This window comes from Musca autumnalis, unplaced genomic scaffold (assembly GCF_047663935.1).
Source record: "Musca autumnalis isolate F117 unplaced genomic scaffold, ASM4766393v1 scaffold_5, whole genome shotgun sequence".
NCBI classification, from domain to species: domain Eukaryota; kingdom Metazoa; phylum Arthropoda; class Insecta; order Diptera; family Muscidae; genus Musca; species Musca autumnalis.
In genome coordinates, this window is record NW_027412088.1 from 132813339 (window position 1) to 132832744 (window position 19406).

Consider the following 19406-nt stretch of genomic DNA (forward strand, 5'->3'; position numbering starts at 1 on the left):
ATGGCTAAAAGTGGCAGAAATGTAGTATTTCTTGGTATACATGTTTTCAAGACCCTAAGATCTTAATATATGCAATTACAGCCCATTTAGGAAGAAAATTTCGTTCATAATTGGTTCATGGGTACACTGACAAACCCATGGAACCCTATTGATAATTTTTTTGCGGAGAGTTGTTCTACACCTAAAGTAGATGATATGTAAATATAATATTATACTTGAAATCGGGAGAATTCGTTATGAGAAGTCTACACGAAAACTTGAACCTAGGATTCCAAAATTCTTGTTGCAATGTTTTGAAGTTGAAAATTCAGTTCAATGTCTTGCTTAGAAGTATTTTTGTCACACCTTCCCATGCTAACCTATATACAATTTAAAATAGAATTTACTGAACTGTGTTGGCTTCGATGGTCGTACATCGGGCGGTCGTCATCGTACAAGATTCCTTCATCACGCAGCTTTAATAAAGCTGCAACGACAGGTGTTTCCTTCTGAGAATGGTGGGTAGTTCATCGTTGTACTCCAACGATCACCATCATGAAGGCATCGATCCGACTGAAATCTCTAGTGTTATAGATGTTCATGTTGGGTGGACATCTGTTTATTCCATTTTTGGCCTCATTCCCAGGCATTCTTCTTTCCATGATTTTTGAATTTTGAAGGTTATGGGCTCAATGGCTGAAATATGGTACTTAGTCTTCCACCTGAAATTTGTCGGTATAGGTCCACGCCTTTATATGGCGCCCATATAACTGTGCCTCCCGATTTTCGGTATTTTGAAGGTTTTAGCCTTATTAACACACCTCATCTTCATATAGCCCGCATAGAACGGTACCTCCTGATTTTAGGTATGTATGTTGAAGATTGTGGCCTTAATATTCCACCGAAACGTCTTAGTTGCATAATTCAAAATTTCATGCTGAAATGCATATCACCGAAATTGCTTTAAATTTGAAATTCACTGTAGAGAACAATTCGCGAAACATTGACAAAATATCCCTATAGGGATAATTGCGGCAAAATTACTAGAGAAACAAGATCGCTAGAGTGAAACGGGTAAACGTTAACCGATCGCCAAAAATGTTCATATATAAGGTTTTGGGACAAATGGAAAAAAATTAGGGGGTAGGAAATCAAATAAAAAAAATCTTTTTTGTGTTGCTCTAGTGCATATGTATACATACACTTAACAAATATTTCAAGAAATGAAGACTCAATCTCAATGTTGAAAAGTGAGTAAAGGACGTACCCAAATGAATTTTGTTAGTGATAGTTTGACTACACTTTGATTCCAATATATTACCCACATAATAGCACACGGTGCGCCTGAAACAACTTTAAATGCAAGGTGCTTACACCTGGAAAGTTTTTGCGGATTCTGAAACTACAATGTTCATAGATTAAAAAAATTAAAGCACAAACAAAAATCGCCGAAGGGATTTTTAAATAAACCGTGATCATTGTTATATAGGATAACATTGTCATATAACGAAAACTAACAAAGGACATATTAATAAAAGCTCACACTTGTTACTTTTGATCATTCGACATGACCACTTTTGTATAGAAAATTTAAGTATTACTAATTTTAAATCGATTTCAAGAGAAAAATTGCATATTAGAGTGGACAGGATGCCAATGTTTCTGCTATACTTGTTAAATGTCCTTATTGAAAGAAAAATACACTATCAGCCTTATTTTTGGAACTTATTTGAAGTTAGGTGCCTGAAAACTTTACATAATATTTTAACTACATGACTGCCCGAGCATTTTTGATAGGTAAAGTCCACTATATACGAGGGATTGGGTGGTAATTGGGTAATTTTTTGCAAAACGTTGCCTTGGCAGAAAAATCTGCCATTTACCTTTCATAAGGACAGTTTTTTTCCTGTTAGGATGATTTAGATGTTCTTCCAAACGCGAAGTACAAATTTGCCGCTTAGTTTCAGCCCATAAAGCCTAAGACCGTAAAGTTTGTTCTTTGAATTTTTCAGTTTTTCATGAGTTAAATTCGCAAATTCAGTTTTTCATGAGTTAAATTCCAAACGAATCTTTAGGTCACATACAATAAGTGAAATACATATTACGGCAATTTCTGGATCGTCACCTACGGCTTCCTGGAAGCAAACTGTGGGCAAAATGTTAGTACACTTTTGGAATAATGGCTAAATATTAGATTTATGATATTCTCCTGAGAAATGTTCCCATATGAAGAGAATTTATGAACCAGTGACAGAATTTCCTGTAATAAAGATAAGGATATGTAAAATATTACTACCATATCCCTATTATATACTTGACTTTACCTATCAGGAATGTTCGAACTAACTTCAATAAAGTTCCAAAAATTAGGCCGATAGTGTATTTTTATTCCAATAAGGATTTTTAACATGTGTAGCAGAAACATTGGCACCCTATACACTGTAATATGCAATTTATCTCTTGACATCGATTTAAAATTAATAATTCTCAAATTTTCCAATTAAAAGTGGTCCTGTCGAATGCTCAATACTAACAAATTTGAGGTTTTATTAAAGTGGTTATTTTTGACTGTTACCTGTAAAATGTGTCCTTTGTTAGTTTCCGTTTTATACAGTTAGGCAACAAATGTATTGCAAAAACCAAAATTGTAGAAAATGTCACATTAATTGTTCGTTTATGGCAACAAATTATGTAAAAACTATACGGTTTTTTGTGCTAATGTCTTGCTATTAGTCCTCAAAACAATCCAAATGCAAATATGCAAAGTTTATTTGTAATTTATAATAAATACGATCAAAACTAAGAATTGCCTACTACTTTGAGGTGTCAATAAAAATATTGCAAACATTACCAAATCTATGGTTTCTTGGAGAATTGCCAAAATTAGGTTCCTTAATAGGTTGTCTATCCACTGTAGACATTCATTGGAGATTAGTTAACCGAAATTTAAGGCTCGGCATGTTACATTCTAAGGGTACTGGTTCTCCAATTTTTAGTAAATATTGATCTTTCGTTGGAGGATATTTTTCAAGTTTTTTTCTTAAAATGGACCTAAAAATTTTATAATAGTTAATATCAGGATTTTGGCCCGAGGTATTTACCAGTTTAGTGTTGTTATATTACATAAGCAATTTACACAAGTAAGATAAATATGCCATGATCTGGCCTTTGGAATGGTGGCAGTTGAACTTGTTTGAGCTTTCTGAATCCCTTTTACTGACTTTCATAATAATGACTATTAAATATTTCCTAATGATTTCACTGGGGATCATTATGTCCAAGAACTCGATTTCGCATACTATTTTGCTTGGCAAAAAATTTAGTACCCAAAAATTAGGTAATTCAGCTTCTACAGTAGGTGTTTAATTTCCATATTTGTATTTGTATATATCCATTTAGAAAAAAATTAAATCATTCTAATACTATTGGGAGAGGAAATAGTGCGCTGTTGTAAGATGTAAGTCAAAATACTTCACAGAGCGTTTTCCCTTTACTTGCCAGAGGTATCTTTACGTTTTTAAAGCGAAAATCAGACTGTTTTACATTGGTCCATTTCCCGACAACACATATTGAGTAACATATTCATTCTTGGCATACTTGCCGATTCGTCATTGTTTATTGTTAATATGGCCTCATGATTTACAAAAATGATTCGTTTTATATTACTGCTTTTCCCGTTGCAATACTTTTATTGACACCACAAAGTAGTAGGTAATTCTTATTTTAGTCTGTATCTATATATGGTAAATTTCAAATTTCTTTTGCAATTCCATTGGAAGAAATGTTAAAAAACTTTTTCGAGCACATCCGCCATTTTCGGAACAAAGATTAAGACAAAAGTCGTGGTTTCAAATATGTTCGCGTTCACAAAATTGGATGCTGCGCTCCAAAGTTATGGGGGGTTTTATTCCCTTATAAAGAACAAATATTTAAAAATTCCATTTTTGCTGTAATAAGAATATGTATATATAAAGCGTTAACAGCATTTAATATCTATCCGTAGATGCCTAAATATTTACTAAATGAATTTCTATTTTCGCGGAAAATCAAGAAATACTGAAAAAATCTTGGGAGTAAATTTAATTTATTCTAATTTAGAGTCCAAATAAAACTCGAAAAAAATAAATTAAAAATACGTACAAATTCTAGACAACGCGTAGAAAAATATGAGACCAACATTTTAACGATAGGATTTATAACTGCCATATTACAGCAACAACAAAAGACGAAAACTTATTGTTGGAATATTATTTCAAAAATATATTTTTTTGTTTAATTCGAAAAATAGAAAAAACATTTTTGGGAGTTATTCTACTATTTCGCTAAATTTCGATGCAAGGACTGGCGGACTTCGCTGAAACTTCTTCAGGGAAAATGCGATGACAAACCCGAAAGTGTATTTGCTTACTTTGATAAACAATAGTATTATGAAATAGAAAGTAATATTGAAATTACAACCAAAGAAAAAACATAAAAGTTAAAAAACGTATAATTCGCGAATTCGTTAAAATCAGTTAAGGCGCATGCGCATTTCAGATACAGCGAGTACATCTCTATCAATATGTAGCGAATTTTCCACTTTTCATTCAGCGGCCAAAGTGTGCCGTCAGCTGCATCTTACTGTTCAAAAAACCTGTATGTGGGTAAAAATTGCGCGATGTACATAAGATTATAAGGCGCATCCGATTTCAGTGACCGCCTATAAAAAATGCATTATTATAACAAATTTTAAACAAATTCGTCAAGAACCGCGGATGTGCTACCAGATTCTATTTTATACGAAATACCAATATTACTCCAGAATCTCGGTAATTTATGCCACATGGTTTTGGAAAATAATATAATCGCGTATAAAGGATTCCATTTATGTACAAATAACCAAAGAAAATCGCGGTTCAATGCGCGGAATCATCAAAATATAATTTTGCAGAATTTCCTACTTTCAAGGTATCTATAACCGCCGTTTTAGTGGATGGATTTGAAATCGGAAGGCTTCATTAGATCCGACGCGTAAAAAAACTAAAATCACGCGGGGTTCAAGGGTACCTGAGTCACAGTTGTAAATTTTGAAGCCAAAAAATAGGTTTTTAAAGAAAATTTACGCACCAAAATTTCGACTTGGGACTCCTATTACTAGGGAGCTGTATGAAGCACACTCATGAGATATACGTCAAACGACGTGGAATCACGAGTTCTACAATCCAATAAATAGTTTGGGTAATTATCTGGTTGCGCCCTCCAATTATAAGAATAATTCAAAAAACCCAGATTTCAAAACTTCAAAATGTCAGCATCGATTTTAGGGGGATGCAGTGTATATATCGAAATATCATACATTATAACCATGTTGCCCAAGGGGTATTCTTCAATTCTTTCTTTGAGCTCAGGTCTGAATTTTCCGTGGTTTGCCCAGAAATCAAGAAAGAACACAAAAAAAAACTTGTAAACTTCAACACATTTTTACCCATTTTTTTATATTACCACCAACACAGCTTCCACAGAAATTATTTGTTATGGTTCATTTTATGCGACCCCGGCTAAAACACTTCAATTAATATAAATAAATAATATATTGTATAAAATATATTGATAGTTCGCGACTTATTAAATGGTGAACCTCAACTTCAACGATTGTAAAACATTTTTGAATATTACCATATGTAAATAAAATAGAAAAATGTATGTACGTTTGTTTGTTTTTTTTTTGTGCCTTATAGACTCAAAAACTGCTGAACCTATCTTCCTGAAGTTTTAAGGGTATATTGCTACATCGCCGGGAATGAAGATAGGCTATATCATTTATTGAAATTTCGCGTTGATCTGGAGATATACCATCAAAACCAGAGATACCTCAAAAAAGGTGATTTGGTATGCAAATATCTTTAGAACTGTTACAGATACAATCTTCAAATTTGGTTTTGATGTAGAAATAGAGTACAAATAAATTTGCCAAATTATATTCAAATCGGTTCATATTTGGATATATATATATATATATCGGCCGACTTCTTTATTTTATGCACTAAACACGATATATTTGTTTTGTTGTTATTTCAACAAAATTTGGAATGTGTGACGGAACTTGGTTTAGAAATATATGTGCGAACTTATATCGAAATCGGTTCAGATATATTATCGGCCGATTTCCTATATTTTCTGCACAAAACACGCTGTTTATGTCAAATTTCAATAGAATTTGGAATGTGTGGCGGATTTCGGCCGATTTCCTGTATTTTCTGCACAAAACACGCTGTTTATGTCCAATTTCAATAGAATTTGGAATGTGTGACGGAATTTGGCCTAGAAATAAATGTGCCAAATTATATCGAAATCGGTTACGATTTGAATATTGCTCCTATATATATTTTCGGCCGATTTCCTGTATTTCGCTGAATTTGGAATGTCTGACGGAATTCGGTCTAGACATAAATGTGTCAAATTATATCGGAATCGGTTCAGCAAACACGTTATGTATTTTCAATTTCAATGAAATTTGGAATGTGAGACTTCTTAAGAGAGATGTTTTATTATGATATATCTAAATCATTGTTATTCTGTTATTCTTTTAATAATTTAAGATATCACAAAAGGTTAATATGTACAGTCTGTCGCAAAAATTAGTATACACCGTTGAAACCAAAATGTATTAGGGATAAATATAACTATAACTTATTGAAAACAACAAACAATTAGTTTTATTTGGTAGACAAGAAGGTTGTCTACCGTAATAACAATTAAAAGTGCGCAATATTTGCATACATTAGCAAATGTACGGTTCGAATCCCAAAAAGACCAAAATTTATGTCGCAAAAGTTAGTATACAACGGAGAATCCTCGTGGAACTGTGTAAAAAATTCTTGATATTTTTGAACAAAATGAAAATAAATCAGTACTTAAGATCACAAAGAGTATTTTTATTGGTTTTAATGGCAGTTATAGTACTTATAATGACAAGTCCAACGTACACAGGATCGTAAAATCCACAAAAATTGGTCATCTACAAATACAACAACTTTAGCGGCAAAATTCCGAGTGTTATGTCCTGTTTATGAATTCTAAAGCCATGCAATGCTTAGAAAAGCTCTAAAGTTTCAATTTAGGGTGATCTTGATCGAGTTTCGACTTGTCCTGTTTGAAAAAACGGAAATTTCTTGAAGGAAATCCATAATTTTGAGGCCATTGTCCTTTTGAAACATGTAATAATCCTTAATCCTTACACATAAGGACTTTCCTTTTGAGCCAATTTTCTCACAAATGTCGCCCCTTTTCATATTCCCACCAAAAGTAAATAGTAGGAGAACCTCAAAGTCCGTTGTAAGCCCTACAGTTATACTGTCCTACCGGCCTTTCAGCAGTATCGGACATGCTTCTCGTATCCTTAGTGTATAATTTACTACTAATGTCTAATGAACTACTTCTAACTGATCCATTTAGTTGTATTTTGGTCCTAAGTGAAGCGAACACAGCTTTTCAGAACGTTTTTGCACAATCCATGCGTTATAACAGCAGAGAAAGCTCTGTATTAAAATTTTAAATTAGCTATCATATCCTTCTGTGGTGGTGGAGTATCACTGTAGAGCTAACACCAGAACTTGAGGTTCTCCTACTATTTATTTTTGGTGGGAATGTGAAAAGGGACATAATTTGTGAGAAAATTAACTGAAAAGGAAAGTCCTTTTGAGTAAGGATTAAGGATTATTACATGTTTCAAAAGGACAATGGCCTCAAAAGTATGGATTTCCTTCAAGAAATTTCCGTTTTTTCAAACAGGACAAGTCGAAACTCGATCAAGATCACACCAAATTGAAACTTTAGAGCTTTTCTGAGCATTTCGTGGCTTTAGAATTCATAAACAGGACATAACACTCGGAATTTTGCCGCTAAAGTTCTTGTTTTGTAGATGACCAATTTTTGTGGATTTTACGATCCTGTGTACGTTGGACTTGTCACTATAAGTACTATAACTGCCATTAAAACCAATTAATATACTCTTTATGATCTTAGGTACAAATTTAGTTTCATTTTGTTCAAAAATATCAACAATTTTTAACACAGTTCCACGAGGATTCTCCGTTGTATACTAACTTTTGCGACATAAATTTTGGTCTTTTTGGGATTCGAACCGTACATTTGCTAATGTATGCAAATATTGCGCACTTTTAATTGTTATTACGGAAGACAACCTTCTTGTCTATCAAATAAAACTAATTGTTTGTTGTTTTCAATAAGTTATAGTTATATTTATCCCTAATACATTTTGGTTTCAACGGTGTATACTAACTTTTGCGACAGACTGTATATGACTTGGAAAAAATAAGTCCCATGTATAAAATAAATTACTACTATCCTCAAACTCAAGTTTCTCAAACCTGGTTCTATTCCTAATTTTATTCACTCCAAATCCAATCAGTAGAAATACGTTAAAATATTATAAAAGTTAATATAATTATAGCATTCTATTTTATCTTACTCGGGGTAGCAAAGCGCACCGGGTTCAGCTAGTTTGTTATAAATCGAAAATAAACTTTGTATATTATTGACGGAATATTGTTTTGAGGACCAATAGCAAGATATTTGCACAAAAAACCGTATAGTTTTTACAGAATTTTTTGCTATAAATGAACAATTACTATGAAATTTTCTACAATTTTGGTATTTGCAATAGATTTCTTGCCTAACTGATTTTGACTTTAAGTTTTTTATTGACGTTTTTTTGGATATTTTGGCATATAACAGCTAAACCATTGGTATTTCTCATAATTTTCAAAATAAATATTGAACAAAACAAAAAACATTATATTTTTGAAAATTATGAGAAATTCCTTTATAGGGTTTTTGTGGGGTTTTTCAGACATAAACCACTATAACTTAGCCATTTGTTAACCGATTTAAAACAATAATAGTTTATTCAAAAGACATTATTCACCCCTTTAAAAGGAAGAAGGATCAAAAGAAATCCGTTGTGGAAAAAATAAGATATGCCCGCATAAATTTGAAAATGTAAGAAACCCAGATTTTCATTACTTTTACCGTTATAAAAAAATAAAACGAAGTGACCCAAACGAAATAAAGGCATTGTCGTTGTCCATGGATCCCAACACGATATAATTTTGAATCAGAACACTTGAATATTTTTCGGGTCAAATTTTTTAGCACAATGTCATTTATCGACACTTTCCGAAAAGTTTGCACATTCTTAAGGCCAAAACTGCCTGAAGGAGCGTTCCAATGTTTTTGCGATGTATTAGAGAGTTTTCAATTACTGTCTTGGGTACAATGTTTGTCTTTGTGTTGGATCGAAAATACCAATGGTTTGGCTGTTATATGCCAAAATATCCAAAAAACGTCAATAAAAAACATAAAGTCAAAATCGGGAGGCTCGATTTTCACGGTAGATATATGGTCCAATGGACTTTTTTGCTCAGTTCAATCCCAGGAATCAGAAACGCGAAGGGCTCATTAAGGTTTTTTTGCTTCCACACAAATCGCCCCACCCTAATGTTTATTATTGAATCTTTCATTGAATGAAAATAATAGGCCGTTTACATATAACCGGGTTAACCCAGTGGGTCTGGGTTTCAAATGTCATTTCCATTGTGTATACTTCAAATAAATCCTCATAAAGAAGGTTAACCCTACAAAAAACTATAATCTAAACGCCGTATAACAATATGTATTCAAATCTTAAACTAGGTATATTTATTGAAGAAATGTGCCAATGTCCAGTTCTCCACTTTGTAAGCACGTTTCATTTATTTTATTCCTCATATGCTGAGAGTATCCCTCCATTTTAGACGGTTGTGTCCTTCGAATAATAATACTAATTTACTTACATTTGAGGCACTTGCTGTCCCCCAGAGTTGGATTCCGTACGACCAAATTGGTTTTATTGTTGTTTTATATAAAAGTACTTTGTATTTTAAGTCGAGCGAAGATCGTTGCCCAATAAGCCACTGGATTGGATATGAAATTTCCACGTAAGCCTTCGATCTAAGTGAATACCAAGGTATTTCGCATGTTCTGTTTGTGGTACTTGCACGTTAAAGATTTTAATTGGGGGCATGAATCTCTTCTAAGTGTGAATGTAATATGAATGCATTTGGCCGCATTTACCACTATTCTTCATTTTTTGAGCCAATTTTCAATAGAACTTATATGTGATTGTAACTGCGATTACGCGGTCGGCGTGGATACTTCATGCCACACCTTATCGAAGGCTTGAGAAATATCTATAAATAGAGCCGAACAGTACTGCTTCGTTGCGAAAGCTTCTCTGATGTAAGTGACAATGCGATGGACCTGTTGTATTGTGCTATGGTTTTTTTCGAAAACCAAATCGGTGATCGGGAATTATATTACATGTATTGATGTATGGAGTAATTTCTGACGTTCGCTTATTTCTGACGAAGTAAATACTGTTTCTAGATACGTAGCAAAGGTGTTCAGTTTTTCATTTATATCTTGTGCCCAATTTCCATTAAGCAGACGAATGGGCGATTCACGTTGAATGGGACCCTGCATAATTTTAATCGCTTTCCACAAGTTGTAATCATTGCATATTGTAACAAAAACAAATCAAACAAATGTTACAGAATAGGCCCCGAGATCTTTCAGTTCTCCAAGTAGTTCTAAAGGTTTCGTTCTTCAAAGGCTTTCAAATCATTATTCAGCCTTCTTTGATAATTTTTAAAACTGCTTTTGAGTGCTGGGGATCTATGTTTTTGCCACTGTCTTCAAGCATTTATTTTTCCGTTATAAGCCTTTGAATATCCAAGGGGAATAATGATGTGTTGCGATTGCAGTAACTGCATTATTAACTACCATGGTGAATATTTCCAATGCAGAGTCGATTTCTTCCTCAGATCGCAAGGACATACCTTCCGCCAAATGTGCTTGTGAATTAAAGTTTCGGACAAATTGCGCTGTGATGTAATATTCATTGATAATATCGTTGGAGAATGGTCAGATGACAAGTCGAATGATGGGAATGTTGATATTTGTTCACGCTTTAAATTCTTTAGTACTGCAAAATCTATTAAATCAGGAATTTTATTGAGGTCAGAGGGCCAATAGGTTGGATGGCCAACGACTTGGAATTTTTCGGATGTTATAGCATTTAATAATTGTCTTCCTTTGGGAGTGATAAGCCTAGAACCCCAATATGTATGTTTCGCGGACAAAAACTTGCTGCCAAGAGTTGAGACAAATTCCACGAATTGGTTGCTGTTGATGTTGTATCTCGGGGGGCTGTATACCGCTGAGAGTACCACATTTGTTCCGGTAATAACGATTGAAGTAGCCTGTATGTGATCGGTGCTATACTCGGGTAAAGTATAGTATTTTAAAGAGTTTCGAATTATTACTGCAGTGCCTCCACAAGTTCTACCACTCGGGTGTTTCGTATCCTGTGTGGAGTACCCTTTTATTCGAAAACAGTTTCTGATGGTGAAATGTGTCTCGGATACGAGGAGAATGTCGATGTTTTGACTACAGAGAAAGCTTTCAACTTCCTATAAAATAAAGTATACTAAAATACTTTAAATCCAAATCATTTAAATGAAGATAGTTCGCTTTCAGTGTGAGCATTTGTATGTTTATATGTCCATTGTAATGGTTTTCCAATAAGCTGTATATACCGCATATCTTTAATAACGAAAATTGATTTCCGAAAAATCATTCCCAGGTATTTTAATGAATGGAATTGACTGTTAAAATCGTAATACAGTGGTTTAAATGACATAGCTAATTATCACGAATATAACTACTCCAAAATTAAACAACTCATTGTACATATTTATACACACATTGTTCCCTGAGAACAATAACATACTTCATTGTACGAAATGAATACCCAGAGGACTGTCTGCTTTGTGGCATTTGCATTCAATTTTAAACAAAACAAATACCAGAATACCTACTGGAGAATTAGATTTGGAAAAAGTCACAACCGTTGTTTTTCTAACAAAACTATTGGTAAAACAAAACACGAAAATGTGGGAAAATACTAAAACCAAAAAAAAATGGAACATCAAACCCTGTCAACACAGCATCAAACATCGCTATCAGCATCATGGTGTGAGTTTGGATGTCATACAGTATCGGCCAAAACTAAAGCACCCCCTCAGTAAATTTTTTTGAAATGATAATTTTTTTATGAAAACTAAATTATAAATTTAAATTTTATTTTTCTTTTTATTTATTTATATCTTTATAATTGAAAAATTCAAAAATAAGGAGATCAGAATTTAATAAACAAAAGTTAAAATTCAAAAAACATTTTAGGTCGCAAATATAAGCGGACAAAACTAAAGCACCCCCAATTTGAGGTACAACAAAAACTATTGAAATCAATATTTCGTTGCTTATCCTCTACTCTGGATGACACAATCACATCTTTTAGGCATAAAGGATACTAAATTATTAATTATTGCAGCCGAAATAATCGGTTTTCGGAAAATTTAGCTTAAATCCTCAAAATACTGAAAATCGGAAGGTACTGTTATATTGAGGCTATACCCAAACGTGGACCCAGGTCCACGATTTTTGGTGGATATGTTTTGTGACCACTAAGAACCCTAAGTACCAAATTACAGCTAATTTAGTAGGAAAATGTGGCTTAAATATCCGAAATACCGAAGATCGGAAGGTACCGCTATAAGGGGGCTATACCAAAACATTAGCCGATATTGTTCATATTCATCCAAAAATGATGCTACAGCATCCACTAGTCAAATACAATACGCTAACGTTTAAAAATTACCAAAAGAACGAATTGCAGAAGAACGATAGACGCCGGCTATTCAGTCGACGACCAGCAAAAAAAACCTTTCATATCGACTAAAAATTAAGGAGCCAGACTGGCATTCGCCAAGACCCATTTGAACTGTTTTCCGATGAATCTATGTTTAATTTAAAGTATTCAGATGGTAAAAGGCTTGGACCAACCGTTAAATCCTAAATATTGCAAAGACGCTGTAAAACATGGAGGCGGAAGGTTTTTTGCTGGTCGTCGACTGAATAAGCCGGCGTCTACCGTTCTTTTGCAATTCGTTCTTTTGCTAATTTTTAAACCTAAGGGATTTAGTATTTGACCAGAGAATGCTGTAGCATCATTTTTGGATGAATATGAACAATATCGGCTAATGTTTTGGTATAACCCCCTTATAGCGATACCTTCCGATCTTCGGTATTTCGGATATTTAAGCCACATTTTCCTACTAAATTAGCTGTAACTTGGTACTTCGGGTTCTTAGTGGTCACAAAACATATCCACCAAAAATCGTGGACCTGGGTCCACGTTTGGGTATAGCCTCAATATATCGGTACCTTCCGATTTTCAGTATTTTGAGGATTTAAGCTAAATTTTCCGAAAACCGATTATTTCGCCTGCAATAATTAATAATTTAGTATCCTTTATGCCTAAAAGATGTGATTGTGTCATCCAGAGTAGAGGATAAGCAACGAAATATTGATTTCAATAGTTTTTGTTGTACCTCAAATTGGGGGGTGCTTTAGTTTTGTCCGCTTATAGTTGCGACCTAAAATGTTTTTTGAATTTTAACTTTTGTTTATTAAATTGTGATCTCCTTATTTTTGTATTTTTCAATTATAAAGATATAAATAAATAAAAAGAAAAATAAAATCTAAATTTATAATTTAGTTTTCATAAAAAAATTATCATTTCAAAAAAATTTACTGAAGGGGTGCTTTAGTTTTGGCCGATACTGTATGTATCTCTCTGTTGTATTTGTACGAGAAAAAATGCATGACGATGAAATACCAACACAAGCTCATACATACGCAACTCGGCAAACAAATAGCGATAACACAAAATACTCTACCGAGTACGGAGCCAGTGGCAAACATTATGCATACAAAAGTTGTCCGTCGGCATGACACCTTATCGTAACGAATGGATGAGGGAGTGAACGTGATGCTACATACATGGTGACATTTTTTTGTCATCCAGATAGAACATAAAGAACACGATGATTGGCAACTTCTAAAATTCTCAAATAGGCGTTAATTAACCAAATCCAAAATACCACACGTTCCCCGAGAACTCACGATGATGTGACCATTTAGGACAAATACATTCATCAAAACTGAATAAGAATGAAAATTCGTTGTCGCATAAAATGATAATTTCATAATGTGAGGATAAGATAGGCTATTTTTAAAATGCTGACTGACCCAGTATGTAATATTATTTTCCCTGATCAGCAAGCAGATTGCATTGCAATGAATAAAGTTGATTTGATATTCCAACCGCTGAAGTGTGTATAAGAAAGGCATTTCTTGATAGACCTTTGATGCACTTTTTTCGAAATAGCATTTTTGTTACGGAATGATATTATAAGTCAAAATACGTCGTATGATTAGTGTGTCCAAAAAACCGGGTTTTTTGAAACAAAACGGTTTTCGGTTAACCGAAATTTTGGCTTTCTCAAAAACCGGGTTTCGGTTATTAAAATTTTCAAAAACCGGTTAACCGGTTTAAACCAGGTTTTTTAAATAATTATAAAATTGCTTATATTTCATAAAAATTTGGTTAAAAATTGGCTGAAAGGGGTTAATTAAGTATAACGACTTTTTTATATAATTATCTCATCAAATCCATGATATATGAATATTCAACCTTGAAATTGGGACAGTAATATTAGGATTGAAATTGTGCTTTAAGAATAGTATAAACTATTACTAATATAAAATTATGTACCAAAAGAATTAAATTTACAATTTGTGTCGTCTTGCTTTGCAAGCTTCATATTATTGTGAAATGTCTGAATCAAACATAAATTTTATCATCATTACATTTTATTTATAACCTGGCATTCGGGTAAAGATACAGATTAAATAAAGGCAAACTTCTCCATAACGTAGATTTTGGGGACGAAAATTAATATGTTATAAAGCGCCTTCCTGATAAATAGATTATTTTTCTTTGAAAATTCATATTTTTGGTCTAAAGAAAAATCTTTTGTAAGGAATTTTTTCTTTCGACTTTCGAATGTGCAGATTTTGCCTAATTAGGCCGATCATGGACGTCATCAGAAAATCGTCTTAAATTGTAATTACAACAATACTTTCTGAATATTATTTTTTAATTTTTAGTCAAAATGGAATACTTATGTCCTCAGAGAGAGAGCCTGTCTTCACTCACACCATTAAAGCTCCCTGAAGTATGCAACAAAAATAACCTGCCGAAAGCTGTTTTAAGACCATTTTATACAAAATACTTTTCACTTTTAAACACATTTGGCATCTAGAAATTTGCCTATTTTATGTTAGTTGAGTTATTATTCTACTTTCAAGGATAATATTGTAATAAAATATTAAAAATATTACTATTTTTAAACCACCGGTTAACCGACACAAATAACCGGTTTTTCGGTTAACCGAAAATGATGAATGATGAAAACCGGTTTCGGTTTTTAACGAAAAACTGGGTAACCGGTTTCGGTTTTGGACACCCTACGTATGATCCAAAGAAAATGGTAGTATGTCGCGTTTTTCTATATGTTTTGAACTTGTCGGAAATGGTCGAAAGTCCACAAAACGTACAAATTTGAGTACAAACAGGTCGAAAGTCTACAGAAAAATTTATACTTTAAAAGAATACTACAGCAACTGTAGTTCATTGTAGTGGTTGATGTTTTCGCTGATTATATAGACATTTGCAAAGCAGTCTGTCATAACCCCAACCATATGATCATACATTTATATGTATTTTAATCATGCATTTTCTTAAAGTTTTAGAAACGTTACATTCTTTAAAACTATTCCATCTGGTCGATGATGCAAAAGTGGCGGATCTGTGGATTTTAATTACATTCCAAATTGAGGCCAATTGTTTGAACTGAACTTTTCGGATCAGTGGATGAGTTTACCTCAAAAAATTAATAATGGAATAACTGCATTGGAGTTCTAACCCACATATATATTTGACAAGTCCGTTATTTAACCGATTCTTTAATTTGCATCAATGGAAAGGTCAATAGTTCTTTTAAGTAACGATTGCTTAAGTCTGGAGTATTTCCCCATTGGCTTAACTTCATCATTACCTTTCTATACAGAGAGTAATGTTTACAAAACGCACTGACATCCTGCAAAATTTACTGATCGCTACCAATATCATGGTTTCATCCCAGCGACGGGAATTATCGATTCGCTTTTCTGTTTTTGAAATGATGATTTTTCTAGTGAATACCTGAACTCTTTAGGTATCGAGTATTCTCATGTTAATGAGAATGATGCTCACTTTTCGGCTTTCCCAAAAAAAAACACCAGAACAAAAAATTTGCAAGCTGACAGCACGATTCAAGTAAGAAATCATGAAGTAATATCGACAAAGTTACCTTTGAGTATGTTGTTGGAATTTAAAAATTCCCTTTTGCGCGTGCCTTCGCTGTTTTTTGTTTGTTTTGTTTTAGTTGAAGATTCAATCATATGATTGCTTAAGCCTGGAGTATTCCCCCATTGGCTTAACTTCATCATTATAACTTTACAGAAATTTACAAAAATCGCCATTTTTAACACCACATGATTATTTTCACCCGCCAAGTAATAATTGAACTTTCAATGCGCTCTCTAGCGTGATAATGGTTACACTAAAAACAATTAAAACTATGAATCCCGGTACATATTTGGCTGAAACTATGTTATCTGACCATGTTTATCAATATATTTGGCATCAATGGAAAGACCAAGAATTTCTCTTCCAAATATAACATACGAGGTCGGAACGTTTCTTCCAGGAATAAAGATATATTCATCATATTAAATAAATTACCATTTTTCACCCCAAAATTTTGGCCCATTAAACCCCGTAATTATTATCTGACCATCATGTTAAATTGCAAGGTTCTTCTTTGTCTTAAACTCAAATCATTCTTTCAATTTCGATCCGATTGGACTAGTATTGCGACCTACAGGACAAGTACAAAATCGGGTTAAAAAATATTGGTTTTGCGATTATTACCAACATCTAATGGGGTCTCTTCTGGTCGGAACTCGTCTTATCTACAAAATTTCGTAACGATCGCTCCATAATATAAGCCTGGAGTTTTATTACACTTTTTAATGGACGGACGGACACACATAGTAAGATCGCTTTATCTCGTCGAGATGTGAAAAGGGGGATCTGCGACGAATACTTCGCGATGTTACATGAATATTGTACAAAACAAACGTATAATACCGTTTCCTCACTGTTGAGTAAAGTATAAATATTTTATTTAAAAAAATGCGTAAATTGAAGGAAAAGGTCTTAAGTCCCAGCAAAAATACAAAACTGTACAAGGGAAAGGTCGTAAGTCCAAAGACATCCGATTTTCTCCAGAACGGGAAGAATTTGATCAAACAAAGTACAGCTATTGAAGCAGAATAAATAAACGAAAAATACTGCTTTTACCACCATAATAAAATCTTTAATGCAAAAAGCGGTGGAATGTTTTTTCTTCCGACCTTTTCGTGCGTAGCAGACGTTATGTGTCAATCAGATTCCATTGGCTCTGTTGAATTTGTCAGTTCTAGGTTAGGTTAAACGAAGCACTACCACCGGAACAGCAGCCACTCCGCTCGCTTAGGTAATGTAAATAATAACATTAGACAATTGGTATTCAGATAAATTATAAGGGACAATAAGATATGCGTCTAATAAAAAGTATGAGTATCTATGTATCTCTTATGTTGCCAACAGAAACCGCCTTGTTGTACCCGCACCCTTATGTCTAAAGAGGGTATATGCACTTTATTACCATTGAAACACCATATATGTAAGTAAGTTAAGACCAAATCTGTTTCAAACAATTTAAACGCCTGTTAGACTATGAAATTATACTATGATTTAAACTGTCAATCCCATACAATATACGTCAAATAAAAACCAGTGGATTTAGAACTACGATTTATTTGACGTATATATTATGGAATTGACATTTGAAATCGAATGGATTTATAAGACTAAACGTACTATTAAAGTCGACTTTGCCATGTTCGTCTGTATATCCAGATGGCTGGGACGCACGATAACTCTCGAAACGACTAAAGGATCTGGCCAGAACTTTGGACATGTCAATATTTCTTTTAAATTTAGTTTTAGTTCAAAATAGTTCTTATCGGGCCATGGTAAAGCTCTCATAGAACGGTACCTTGGAGTTTCTCGTAGTTTGTAGTTAAAAAGCTTAAAGGATTTTATTTATTGTGACACTTCTTTAGCGAAAAGTTCTCATTTATGGAATAGAGGATGCAAAAAGAATTCGTGTTTAGAACATTTAGAATTCATAAAGAAATATGTGAAAAATTTGTTCAAATTTCAGAATAGAATTTCTATCTTTCCCAATACTAACGTTACATAAAATACATTTGGTATGCTTATAGTTCCAATTTCCAAAACCATCTCCTCATATACATCCTACGTATCAACCGTGACCAAATTACAGCCCTATCTCTTCCAGAAAGACCCAATTTTGTACAACTTATTACTTTCGTACGTTTATGGTACACATTTTCAAAGCCACTTCCATACCTAAACCCCTCACACTAACGTTGACCCTTATACCAAAGTTCAGAATTCCAACTCTATCCGTTTTTATACCCTCAGCATTTATGCTGACGAGGGTATATGAGGAAAAGTCAGAATTTTTTAATATTCCATTTGAAAAAAATTAAAATTTTTTCTTGACGCTACATTAACGATTTTGGGTACATGGATTAAGAAAAAATTCCCATTCTCAAATCTGTTCGAGATACTAATTTTGGATTTTGCGCGCAAAAGTCAATTCTGATTATTAGAAAAAAAATCTTATAAAAACGCATTCAATATATCGAGAAACATTGTTAATTTAAGACTTCATACATATTATATGTTTACTGAGGACCTTAACTTTAGCGAAAAAGTTGTACATTTTCGAGGAAATTAGGAAAGAATTCAAAACAATTGGTAGTTTGCAACTTGTTTTAATAAAATTCAAGCTGTTTATGCATCTGAAAAATATAAAAAATATGTACGTAATCTAAACATCGCGAAGATACAAATAAAACCAAAACTATACAAATCCGTTTAGTGGTTTGCATATTATAGCAAAAACAAAAAAATGTATTGAGAAAATTTAGTTGCAGAAAATGTAGGAAAATTAGGTCGGAGTTGTTCTTCTATTTTAGTTAAATTTCACGCAAAAAACATATATTTTATTCTAATCACTTCTCGAATATACGCTAACATATAGCGGAAGATATGGGTATCGTTCAAATAAATTTTTGGGTTCCTCTAATGCGGTAGCATCGTCAGCAGTTTAGTGTGCAACAAGCTGTATAACCCCAGCAAAATTTGAAGGAAGGAGTTCCATGCGATGACGTGATTTCATTGCATCTTTTGCATTGGTGTAAACGTGAAAGATCCGATCTTTTCATCAGCATTTGAACCA